Here is a 12882-nt window from a genome sequence, read left to right on the forward strand (position 1 = left end):
ACACTCATGAATAGAACCATCCATGTTATCATTGTCATACATATACATTGTCTATATTTTTAATCATGCCATTTATTATTGATCAGCATTTTGAGATGATATTTATGTCAATATAAAAAAAGAGATGTGGAATGCTTGTCAATGAGACAACATCCACTAAAGTTAAAATTCAATTAACATTTAACTAAAATTCACTATTTTGTTAATTTCAATCATTAAGTTTTGAATTGGCTTATTCACATTATTTAGATTTTACTTTTTAAGAGAGTTCAATGCCAGAGGTAAAGAACTGTAAAGGGATGCAATTTTACCTTCATTTATTGTGTATCCTCTTGCAGAATGTTAACAAAACAAATTATTTACTAAAGGGTGTCTCAATTGATAATATGATAACAGTACGATATTGTTCAATATGGGGAACGTAACGATATAGAAATACAGAGGTATTGCTGAATGTAATTGAAGATGTTGAAAAATATATTTATTTCTTTCTCTATAATATAACGGCGATACGTTTAGTTACATTAAAAAAGTTTGAGGATAAGTTGAAGTATATCATCAGTATTGAAACAACATTCTGAAAAGGCTTCTGCAATTAGAAATGCTTAATTAAGAAAACATTCAGATTGTTAAAAAAAAAGTTATTATCATTTCAATTTTATACCATGCATTACTTACCTGCTAATTTTATGGTGTAATTATAGTTAATCACTTGGTTGATTGCACTAGGATAGTAACATTTATAAACATGCTGCTCGGTCAAAGAGATATTATATATTCTTAAATAAATAAATTGTTTCAGATTGTTTGTATAAGAAACATTGAAACGAAATGTTGCGGAATTTAATTTCATCCCAACTGATAATATATTGTCCGGTGTCGCGCTAATTGACCACTTGACAAAACCTTTAGATTTATTAACAGGACATAGTAGTGTTAGGTCGTCGCCTGCAAATACACTGTTTAGTTTCTCTTCTCCTGCGAAAAGGGTTATATGTTCTGAAATAGAAACGATGCTTTTGAGCAGGATAATCGTTAACACAAAAGAAAAATACGTTTAAACATATAGAAAGGATAACGTGCGTAAGATAAGTGCAAATAGCATTGTAATAAATATATTATTGTAAAATCATAAAATATTGCTGTTATTTTGCCTATATTCAGTATGCTGGGTTTAAATCGAACAGACGCCATATTTGTGTATTGCATTATTACTTTTTCTTATTGTACCATTACACTGTAAATTAAAAGTTATGTTCTGTAAAACTGACTTGCCTGTATGAATGTGTGGTAGGTAAATGCTTAACACCACTACAAGGATGCCATTCATCTGTATAACAAAATAAAATAGAAATGGTACTTTTTGTAAACAAATCAAAACCCTACATAATTGCCATATAAAAACATAAGGAAGATATAATTGACAATGAGATCACAAAGAACTACATAGAATTAATATCTACACATCTGGATTTGAAAAAAATTCTAAGCTTTATAATTAGAGGAGGCTGCATAAATTAACATTTATCCTCTTTTGTACTCATTGCAAAGAAAAAAACTTGAATATTTAGAACATATTATTGACTAATAATAAGTACTATCTTAAGGATGATACATATAGGAAGATGTGGTATGAATGGCAATGGGACAACTCTCCATCCAATTCACAATTTCTTAAATCAAACCATTAAATATAGGTCAAGGTACGGTCTTCAACACGGAGCCCTGTAATTGTATGATATTATTTTTGCCTTCAATTAAAATATGCCTATATACTTTCTATCTTCTTGTTAAAGTACATACTTTTTTGTATACACAAATCATTTTTAGTTAATGTATAATTGCACTTCAAGTATTTCCTTAGTCCTATGAATATTTATTATAATGATTTGGCTTGAATGCATGTTTCTTACATTTCTTATCTATTAGTTTATCACAACCGAAATCAATGACAGTGTTAAATTATTTGAATATATAGCATATAATTTGGTTTATAATTGTTTCGACAGCTGCATTTTATTGCTTGTTTGAGAAGTTCTTCTCTTAATGATCCATAACGACTTTCGGGTGATTGTTTTTGTTTCTGTGTCTCGTCGAGATTTTATAGCCTAGCAGTCAGATAGCGGTCAGACCATAGGCGTTAAAATAATCATTATTGAAATTATTTTGATAGATAACGCTGTCTTCTTCTTTTGATCAGTTTCGTTAGCAGTTCTTGTCTTACCAAAAATATATGCAAAGTTTAGTTTTTAACTCTTGAATGTTTTTACGGATTACTTAACATTATGGCTTCTCGGAGAAAAAGGAAATCTACAAGTCGGTTTTCTCCGGATTCAATTGAAATCAGCAGACAAGAAAGTGACTGTTCGTCTTGGACAGTTAAGAAGTTCAAGGAAGAACTGACACATATTGGAATAAAGATTACTTCAAAATTAAGTAAAACAGTGTTACAACAAATTTATTTTGATAATCTCAAATCAGTTTCCGAACCTGAACAATTGTCAAATGAAGACCAGGAAGTCTCGCCAACTTTACCTAATGTGACCAGTAATACGTCTAATGAGCTTCCACTTTTGATCGGAAATTTAACAGAAGTTGTTATAGGATTAAGGGATTCAATGAATTCTAACACCAATAGGAATAATTCTAATACTTCTTTATCAGCGGATTTTTCCGGGAATATACAAGATACAAGACGAAATAGATTTCAACAAGTGCACACAGCAGATGAGCATGTGTTTTCATTATACAAATGGTACGGTGTTTCTCCTAGTGAAAGCGATTGCGGGATAAATCCCACCCTTAACACATCTACAGCTACTATTAACGGAGTGCCGTCATCATCTGTTCCTTTTTTGGATATAATTTCACCAGCGCTTAAAAGCAAATTATTGAAGGTAGGGACGTTAATTTAGCCGGATTACTCATGAAAGATTACGAATCCGTTCAGGCAGCTAGTACTTTACTTACTAGCAGTGGTCTTGAAATTAATTTGCCAGGAAAAAAGGATATCCGGCTACATAGAACACTCACTATTAAAGAGTTCGTTTGCGCTTTTGGCAAATATAAACGCGTCATGTGTAGGGTTTTTCCTCAACGCAATGAAGAATTAGATTGCTACTTAGCTAACATTTTACAAATTGAATCTAGCTACGGTGAAAAATTTTACGAATATCATAAGCTTTTTGCTGCCAAAGCTGCAACTGCACTTCGCGATTTCAAAGTTAAATTTGACTGGGGAGTTAAAGACAATGACATTCTTACGCTTTTAGCACCTCATGCAAGGCCAGAAGTTTGTAGACTTTGTTACGCTATTGATCACGGAACAAATCTTTGCCCTCTTTCTTCTCAATCAGTAGAACGTAGTACTTATCCGAGGAATAGACCATCTTCCGATCGCGTCGATAGGAGGGGCAGAACACGAGTTTTGCACGATGGGAAAGAGGTCTGCAATAACTATAACACGGCAAGGGGGTGTGCCAGACCGGGTTGTTCTTTAACTCATATTTGCAGTTCTTGTTTCACTTTTCATTCCGCCTTTAACTGCAACAAAGATACTCAAAGGAACAAATCTTCTAGAGGGTCGACTACAATCAACGAAAATACAAAATGACTAGTAACAATTCCTGTTATCGAAAATTCACCTATCAATGTTAACTTGTTACGTGATTTATTGCAAACGCATCCAGATATAAATTTTGTTAATTATCTTTGTAGTGGTATTAACGAGGGTTTTGACACTATGATTAAATGTACTGATTTACCGACACTTGAATGTAAGAATAACTTTTCTGCTCGCTCTCAACCTTTATCTGTGCGGGAACTTATTAACAAAGAATGTGAAAAAGGTTTCTTGTCAGGTCCGTATAAAATTCCACCGTTTAACTATTATCGAGTCAGCCCTTTGGGACTTGCTGTCGGAAAGTACTCCGGGAAAAAGCGTCTTATATTGGATTTATCAGCCCCACATGACGATGATGATAATTGTAGTATTAACGACTTGATCAGTAAGGAAGATTGTTCAATGACGTATGTCAGAATAGATGATGCGATCAAAGTTATACGAAAATTAGGTCGTTTTTCATTGTGTTCAAAGTTCGATATAGAGGCCGCTTTCAAACAATTAGGTATAAGAAAGGACCAGTGGCATTTATTTTGCATTAAATGGTGTAAAGAATACTTTTTCTTTAATAGACTAGCGTTTGGTTGTAGAAGCTCGCCAATTATTTTCGATAACTTATCCAGAGCGATTTGTTGGATTGCTACTAATATCTACAAAATTGAATATATATTTCATCTTTTAGACGATTTCTTGACTATAGATAAACCTGATTCTTGCGCAGAGAGAACTATGGCATTAATGACTACTCTTTTTAAAAGACTTAATATTCCACTGGCTAAACACAAGGTTGTAGGCCCTTGTACAGTTATCGAATATTTGGGTATTATACTTGATACGGAAAAGATGGAGACCCGCTTGCCTTTAGATAAAACAAGTCGCATAAGTGAATTTATCAAGAAGTTTTTAAACAGACAATCTTGTACTAAACGTGAACTTCTACAATTGTTAGGGCATTTAAATTTTGCTATGCGGGTTATAATTCCGGGTCGTTCTTTTGTCTCATACCTAATATCTTTATCAACAACTGTCAAGGATCTCAAAGACAAAATATATTTGACTGATGAATGTCGTACCGATTTGCGTTTTTGGTACTCGTTTTTGGTAAACTGGAATGGCATTAATATGTTTTATGACTCTGACTATACTAGTGTTAGGGATATCGAACTATATACAGATGCGGCTTCTACCATTGGTTATGGTGGCTATTTCAAGGGAAAATGGTTTTGTTCTCCTTGGCCGGATGATTTAAATTCTCCATGCGAAAAGAAATTTTCCATGGCTTTTCTAGAACTCTATCCTATAGTCGTTGCAGCCATCTTATGGGGTCATTCATGGACAACTAAAAGAATCTTATTTCGATGTGACAATGAAGCCACCGTACATATTGTTAATAAAGGCCGTTCCAGATGTTTATTGATAATGAAACTTATGAGAACTCTTACTTTGTATGGCTGTATAAATAATTTTTGTTGTCGCGCCGAACACGTTCCTGGAGTTCAGAATAATATCAGTGACTCTCTTTCTCGTTTACAGCTAGAGCGGTACAAGATACTTGCACCTTTAGCGGACAAAGTACCTCACAAGTGCCCGCCAGTCTCACGAGTAACGTGGCATTAAAGTCTACAGTATCGGATTTATGGCGACATGTGTTATCAACTAGAACATCTCAGACGTATAAAGTTGGATATCGAGCTTATACTGCATTTCTGGCTAAAAACGGGGTTGTCTGGTTAGGTAAACCTATGCCTCCGATTTCTGAGGATATTTTGATTTATTTTGTCGCACATTGTTACAAAAACTTGAGACTTTTACATACAACCATTAAATTGTATTTATGTGGAATTCGGTTTTATTATATCCAAAGTAACTGTGACCATCCATTTGATTATACAAATGATTCGACACTCCTTAGACTCAATATGATAATGCGCGCCATCAAACGTATACAAGGAGAGCATAATTCAAAACCACGTCTTCCTATTACTTTTCAGGTACTTGGGAGAATTTGCAATTCTCTTAGAGCAGGTGTTTTCTCTACCTTTACTGATTGTATGTTAGAAACGGCCTGTACAGTAGCCTTTTTTGGATTTCTTAGATGTGGTGAATTTACAGTTTCAAAACATTTTGATTCTACTGTAAATCTAAGTGTAACGGATGTTGAGATTCTCGATTCTTATGCTATTTTACACCTTAAAACCTCAAAAACAGATCCTTTTCGTAAAGGTGTCAGTATACAGCTTCACAAATCCGATCATACCATTTGTCCTTTCTCTGCTGTCCAAAAGTATATTGCAATCAGGAAGGGTAGAGAATCATCTTTTTGTTTTTCAGATCCATTGTTTGTCAAAGAGAATGGTAACGCTTTAGACCGGGACTTTTTCATCAGAAGTCTAAGACATGTACTAGATATTTGTGGGTACAACTCAAGCTTATACAATGGTCATTCCTTTAGAATTGGTGCCAGTACATCGGCAGGATCCGTTAATATTCAAGATCATCTTATCAAAACACTTGGTCGGTGGACATCAGACAGTTATTGTCGTTATATTCGTATTTCCAATGACACTATTCGAAAAGCACAGAAGTCTTTGACATTGTCTAAAAATACCTGAGTGATATTTGATATGTGGACATTATCGAACTTGGATTACCAAGGACAATGAACTTTAATGTGAACTTGTTGACCATTACAGAACTTTTATGCGAATTACTATACTTGTTATGAAGTATTCAGCCATACGAAGAGTTGCTGTTTGTCTTGCGATACACTTGGACTTATATTTGTACGTTTAGCAGAAGAAACAATGTATTTTAACTTTAAGTCTTATCTATATAGTGACAATTATTTGAATTCGAATTTACCGATTTCATAGAATATTCAGCCGTTCGAAGAGTTGCTGTTTTCACCTGATACATGTTGGATTTATATTTCACTGTGTTTACAGAACTTGTGTCATTGAGTTTTTTGCCAAAAAAACGCGTATTTCAATTTAGAGCCTGCTTGGAATGTGAAAAGAAACACATGTGAACCTTATAATTTTCTTAATATTCAGCCATGTGACGAGTTGCTGTTTTATTTTTCTAGATACATTCAAACTTTACAGTTATGTTTTGTGCATCATATATGTATATATTCATTTTGTTTCTCTCTCTCTCTCTCTCTAATACTTTTTCAGCACATGCGACTTGAAGGCTCCCTTTATACCCCCTTTTGAATTCCACCTCACTTAAAATCTTACCACTTGGGGGATTTCTCAGCTCATATATTTTATTTTTTTTAATATAATTTTTCATATAATCTGAGCAATGGCCATTCATTGCATTTTTTATCACTGGTCAGTCTTTTAAATGACAATTTTTTATCCCCCAAGTTCTATCAACTTACAACTCACATTTCATTAGTTATACTACAGTTGATAGGACAAGTCACGTCGAATTTCCTGTCAACCACTGTTTCGCAAGCATCAATAGTTCGCGCAAACTACGCTTTACAACAGCTCAGGATTCAGGGAATTCGACGGGAAAATATTTTCATAATTAGCAAAAATATTTTCAAAATTAGCTGAGATGATTTCCCAAGGGCAATACTTATATAATTTTATTTTTTGTAATAAATTTATATATCGTTTATATTTGTCAGTTTTTCTCTGTTGAAATGTATTCGTTTCAGTCAGGCATTTTGTCTCTGTTATAGCACCACCAGCCACTTAATTACAGACTTGGTACAGGTCATTAAGGTCAATTACAAGTGTATACCAGTTGTAACCTACAGACGGTAATCAATGAGTCCTTAACTATGTCACAACGTAGTTATTTATAGTATACCTTCATGGAGAAACTTTGTGGTATAAATGTTAAATTATTTGAATATATAGCATATAATTTGGTTTATAATTGTTTCGACAGCTGCATTTTATTGCTTGTTTGAGAAGTTCTTCTCTTAATGATCCATAACGACTTTCGGGTGATTGTTTTTGTTTCTGTGTCTCGTCGAGATTTTATAGCCTAGCAGTCAGATAGCGGTCAGACCATAGGCGTTAAAATAATCATTATTGAAATTATTTTGATAGATAACGCTGTCTTCTTCTTTTGATCAGTTTCGTTAGCAGTTCTTGTCCTACCAAAAATAATCCCTCCAACCTGCCCCTGACAGCCAGCCTTCATTCCGCATGTGACGGGGAGATCTCAGCTACGTAGCAATACCTATGCAATGCCATTCATTGCATTTTTTATCACTGGTCAGTCTTTTAAATGACATTTTTTTATCCCCCAAGTTCTATCAACTTACAACTCACATTTCATTAGTTATACTACAGTTGATAGGACAAGTCACGTCGAATTTCCTGTCAACCACTGTTTCGCAATCATCAATAGTTCGCGCAAACTACGCTTTACAACAGCTCAGGATTCAGGGAATTCGACGGGAAAATATTTTCATAATAAGCAAAAATATTTTCAAAATTAGCTGAGATGATTTCCCAAGGGCAATACTTATATAATTTTATTTTTTGTAATAAATTTATATATCGTTTATATTTGTCAGTTTTTCTCTGTTGAAATGTATTCGTTTCAGTCAGGCATTTTGTCTCTGTTATAGCACCACCAGCCACTTAATTACAGACTTGGTACAGGTCATTAAGGTCAATTACAAGTGTATACCAGTTGTAACCTACAGACGGTAATCAATGAGTCCTTAACTATGTCACAACGTAGTTATTTATAGTATACCTTCATGGAGAAACTTTGTGGTATAAAACGGACATATATATACATAATGAATAATTGAAATCAATATGTATGCGTAATATCGCAAAGATTATGCGTTATAACGCAAAAGGATTTTCGTAAAGGGTAATGTTATAATGCAAACAAAGGAAGACATATTAAAATAAAATTATGTGGCGCTAAAACGTTCATTTCTTTTCTTTTCTTTTGTGCTTTAAAAGTATAATGAATTATATAATGAGTATAAATAAACAAATATAACGATACTGCAATAAGATAGAGCTATTTCATTATTGTTTACTTCATTGTTTGTTTTTAAAACATTGTCCACGTTTGTGTGTGTCCTTAATTTATCCCATTTCCATTCTTGATAGTTTCACATTTTCGAACCATCTCGAGGTTAAGTTCTAGTAACTACGAATAAAAAAGTCAGAACGTCATGCTTTGGTTTAATGGATTGACTTTGTTCTCATCTAATTAAAATTGCTATCCGAATATCTCGTTGATGACTGATACATTGCTGAGGTGGCTATTACAGAAGTGAGCGCATTAATGTTGAGCGCATTTGAGGATTAACGTACTTTACGTTTACGCGCAGCGTATGATTACATTTGCGGACATTAATTTTACAGGTAAAATAGGTAAAAATAAAGATAACTCATAATTTATAAATTAACAGTTTATATGAATATTGAAAATAATATCTATTTTAAATTATATATTTTTTCAAATTGACTTCCAAAATATAAAGTGATTATGAGAAAGGACGTTATAGCTTAACATTTAGAAATGAGAAAATGTGATTTGATTGAAAATAAGACAACTCTCATGTATATGTAACTTAATAAGTTTAGGGCAAATTGCATTCCCCCCCCCCCCCCCCCCCCCCCCCCCCCTCCTGATTTGTTCGAAATGTGATGGATTGATGAAAATAGTTTTAGTCAGTTTGTGAAGTCAGGTCAAGCCATGATCATAGATTTTCGTTTGTCAGAAACATTTCGAAGGGTTATAATTGATATACAAATTATTTACGTTCCGTATCGAAAGAATACCCCAGTCATGGGTGATTTCATGACGATCAAACCACAAGTTTTACTGCAAATATATTTTAAAAGATTCCCTATTATCTCCTTAAGCATCCCTCCGTCGATAGAATCCAGGCGTACTACAACCTGTCTAAAATCACTCAATGTGCACTACAATACGTATTTTTATCCACCACAACCGTGTAGGTTTGTGTTTATTGAAGCTGTGGCTTCGAACATTCAACATCTTACAACATGTTAAACCAGTAGTGTTATTTTTTATATTTTTGTTATCATACTGTTTATATTTCCAGGACTGAGTGCTGGTTCATAATAAAAAAAATGCGCGCTAATTTAATCAAAAGCAGCGCGCACACGTAATGTTTATTAAGTGCAAATGTAAAGGTAATGGTTATGTTTAGAAACGTGCTGTTAGTGAACTATCGGGATATGACGTACTATGGTTTGTTGGTAAAACACCTGCAAAACACTTGGGAAAATTTAAAGTATTTAAATTTGTCATGGAAGAAATTGGACAAGTAGTACTTAAAGACAAACGATATGACCTATATACTTCCTGGCATTGTAGTACATCTTAGTCATTTGTGCTGTTTGTGTTTATTCCAAAAATATTTAAAAGCCTCACATAACTTGCAAAAAGTGCTTATACACCCAAATTGCGAAGTGAAATAAAAACCTTGCATTTGTAGGTTAATTCAAAAATTGAAAAATGAACACAGAATAAAACTAATGAAAATAAACAATCCTACCTCTGATCAATAAACCAATACCTTCTGCTGTTAGTTATCTTTAATGAAATTAGCTCTGAAAATAAAACATCCGTCTATGAAATGTTTGTTTTATGCTATTACACATTGAAAAGTACAAGTTGGACTATTTCCGCACGATATCAAAGGTTTAACAATTTTAACAATTTGTATTGTTTGAAAAATTTCCTGCTTGTATTCCGATGGAATGGTTGTAAAAAATATGAAAACGGAGATAATGATTCAGAGAACAAAAATATAATATTCTCCCATAAACTATTTATCAAACTTCGGTCTAGATTCCTATGTTGACAATTTGATGTTTAAGTAATATCTGATACTGTTACATAGAGTCGAAACGCCTGTCAGGCACAATACATATATACATTTTGTGTTGTGTTTTTGTTTTTTTTAACCACTGTTGGATCTAAAGCACTGCAGTTCTGTGTTCAATACTTTTGTGTTGACATGAAATATGATATGTTCTTTTTTTTATGTAAATGTGTTCGTTTAATTAGATGAAAATATAAATCGCAGCAATCAATGATTCTGATGATTGATTTGGACTTCTAACCGATTTAATTCGAAAGAAAACATCTGATGAATCTGGTGGAGACTCAAAGCTTGTTATCTCTTTTGCTGTTGTTTTCAAGAAAAAGAGAAACAAATATAAAGAAAATGAACAATCGAGAAATGACAACATCATGAGCTTTGTGACTTTAAATATTACAGAAGAATAGGCAGTTCCATGGGTCCTAACTAAGAGAGCGAGGTTAAAGTCAAAGGTTAAAAATATGTTTTCAATTTTGATTTTTGCTTATTTTTGCATTTTCTCAGATACTTTGCAAGTTATATATAAGAGAACTAGAGCAAAATATGTGTTTTTTGTCCGAATACATGACATATTATTTTTCTGAAACATTTTATAGGATTTATTGCCTCTGACATTATTTATCTAAAGCTAAATTGAATAATACTTTAGATTGGTACACGATAAAGTCATCAGGTCTTTAAAAAAACGTTGGGTGACATATGACCTTGAAAATGTCAATCGGCAGTGATTTTGATTTAACTTGAAGTACTTTTTTATTAAAATTATTTCATGAGAGAGTACATTGAAACCATATATTCTCTAAATTGGTGTACATGAAACTATCATTTTGAGCACAGATTTGACATTCTATACGCGGAGGAAGCAAATGAACAGCAATAATTATAGATACGCTACATATTTTTAATCTGTGTAAATAAAGCTATCAATTGAAAATGAAAGTTACATTTTCTAAACTGGAAGTTATTTTTTCCCCTTTTTACAGGCATATGTACTATATGTTTTACAACTGGTGAACATACAGCTATCAGAAAAGACCAGAAATGACTGTTTTGTCACCGGAAGTTTGCAATTAACGCCCTTATTTGATGAAAAAGTATATCGAAATCATATATTATTTGAATCACTATGAGGAAACCTATGATTGGATGCCAAAAGTAGCTTTGAGTAATCTGGAAGTGAAACAAAGTTGGAATACCCTGAATAACCTTCGATGTACTTTAATTTTACTTAATTTTATCAAACGTTTAATTACTTGTTTTCACTTGGAATATATGTTTCTGACAAACAGGAATTAGATTTTTGCCGTCCGCAAATTTACTTCACTAAAATATGTGAATTAAGGCATTGTATATGTTATATAGATGTCACTTTTGGACCCAACAATTCATCTTTGCAAATTTCCCAAATTTCTTGATTCAATACCTTATTAAATTTTTAAAACAACCAAAATCCTTTTATATTCAAAAAGTTTTGCATTTCATAATTTTTTGTATCAAAAATAAATATTTGTGATAACTCCCTCCTGAAAGGAACATGTTTAGAACTATATTATGCATGTCTGTTTGAGATCCATTTCATAAGACCAATGAATTCTATAGAAATCATTGATGAGACCAATTATAAATACAGTTTTTTTTATCATTCCTGGAGTAGATAATACTTTTCTTTTAATCTTTGGGAAATTATGCAATTTGTTCTAATGTTAAAATAATTAACTTCATAATTTCGATGAAGAAAATCCATTCCAATTTATTTTTCAAATAAAATGACGATTTTCATTTCATCTATCAACACACTTTTAAAATTGTAGTGGCATGGTCGGTCAACTGATAAGATTTGTGGCTAGTTGGTTTATTCCCGCTTTTCCCATTTTTTTTTTAAATTTTAGAATTCTGATTGGCCCACTTGAAAAGTTCTGATTGTCCCACTTGAAAAGTTCTGATTGTCCCCAATATTTCATATATTAGAATATTCTTACACAAACAAGTAACCTGTTGTTTGTATTCAAGAATTTATTATTTTACATGCACATTTAATATGAATTATATAAAAGTATTTAAAAAAAGTTTTTTAAATTGTTACATAAATGCAATTGTTTTTTTTATTGAAAATATAATTTGTTCTAATATATATGAGTTATCTTCAATGTTGCGTTATTGATAAAACATACAGAATTCTGCTTCAAATTTACGAGATTTTTGTGCATATTTATTTAGCTTATTCCTTGGCAAAGGCGGCCATTTTGAAAATTTTACTGACTGAGGACACTTTAATACAATTTAACCGTATCTTTCAAAATGGCTACCGTTGCCATACTATTGTTACGTAGGGAGGTGTTAGTGTCGTTTCTGTAACAGTTGATTAACTATGAATTAATTAAGGATTTATTTTCGTTTTTTCATAATTGAA

Source organism: Mytilus trossulus, chromosome 9, assembly GCF_036588685.1.
Source record: "Mytilus trossulus isolate FHL-02 chromosome 9, PNRI_Mtr1.1.1.hap1, whole genome shotgun sequence".
Lineage (NCBI taxonomy): Eukaryota > Metazoa > Mollusca > Bivalvia > Mytilida > Mytilidae > Mytilus > Mytilus trossulus.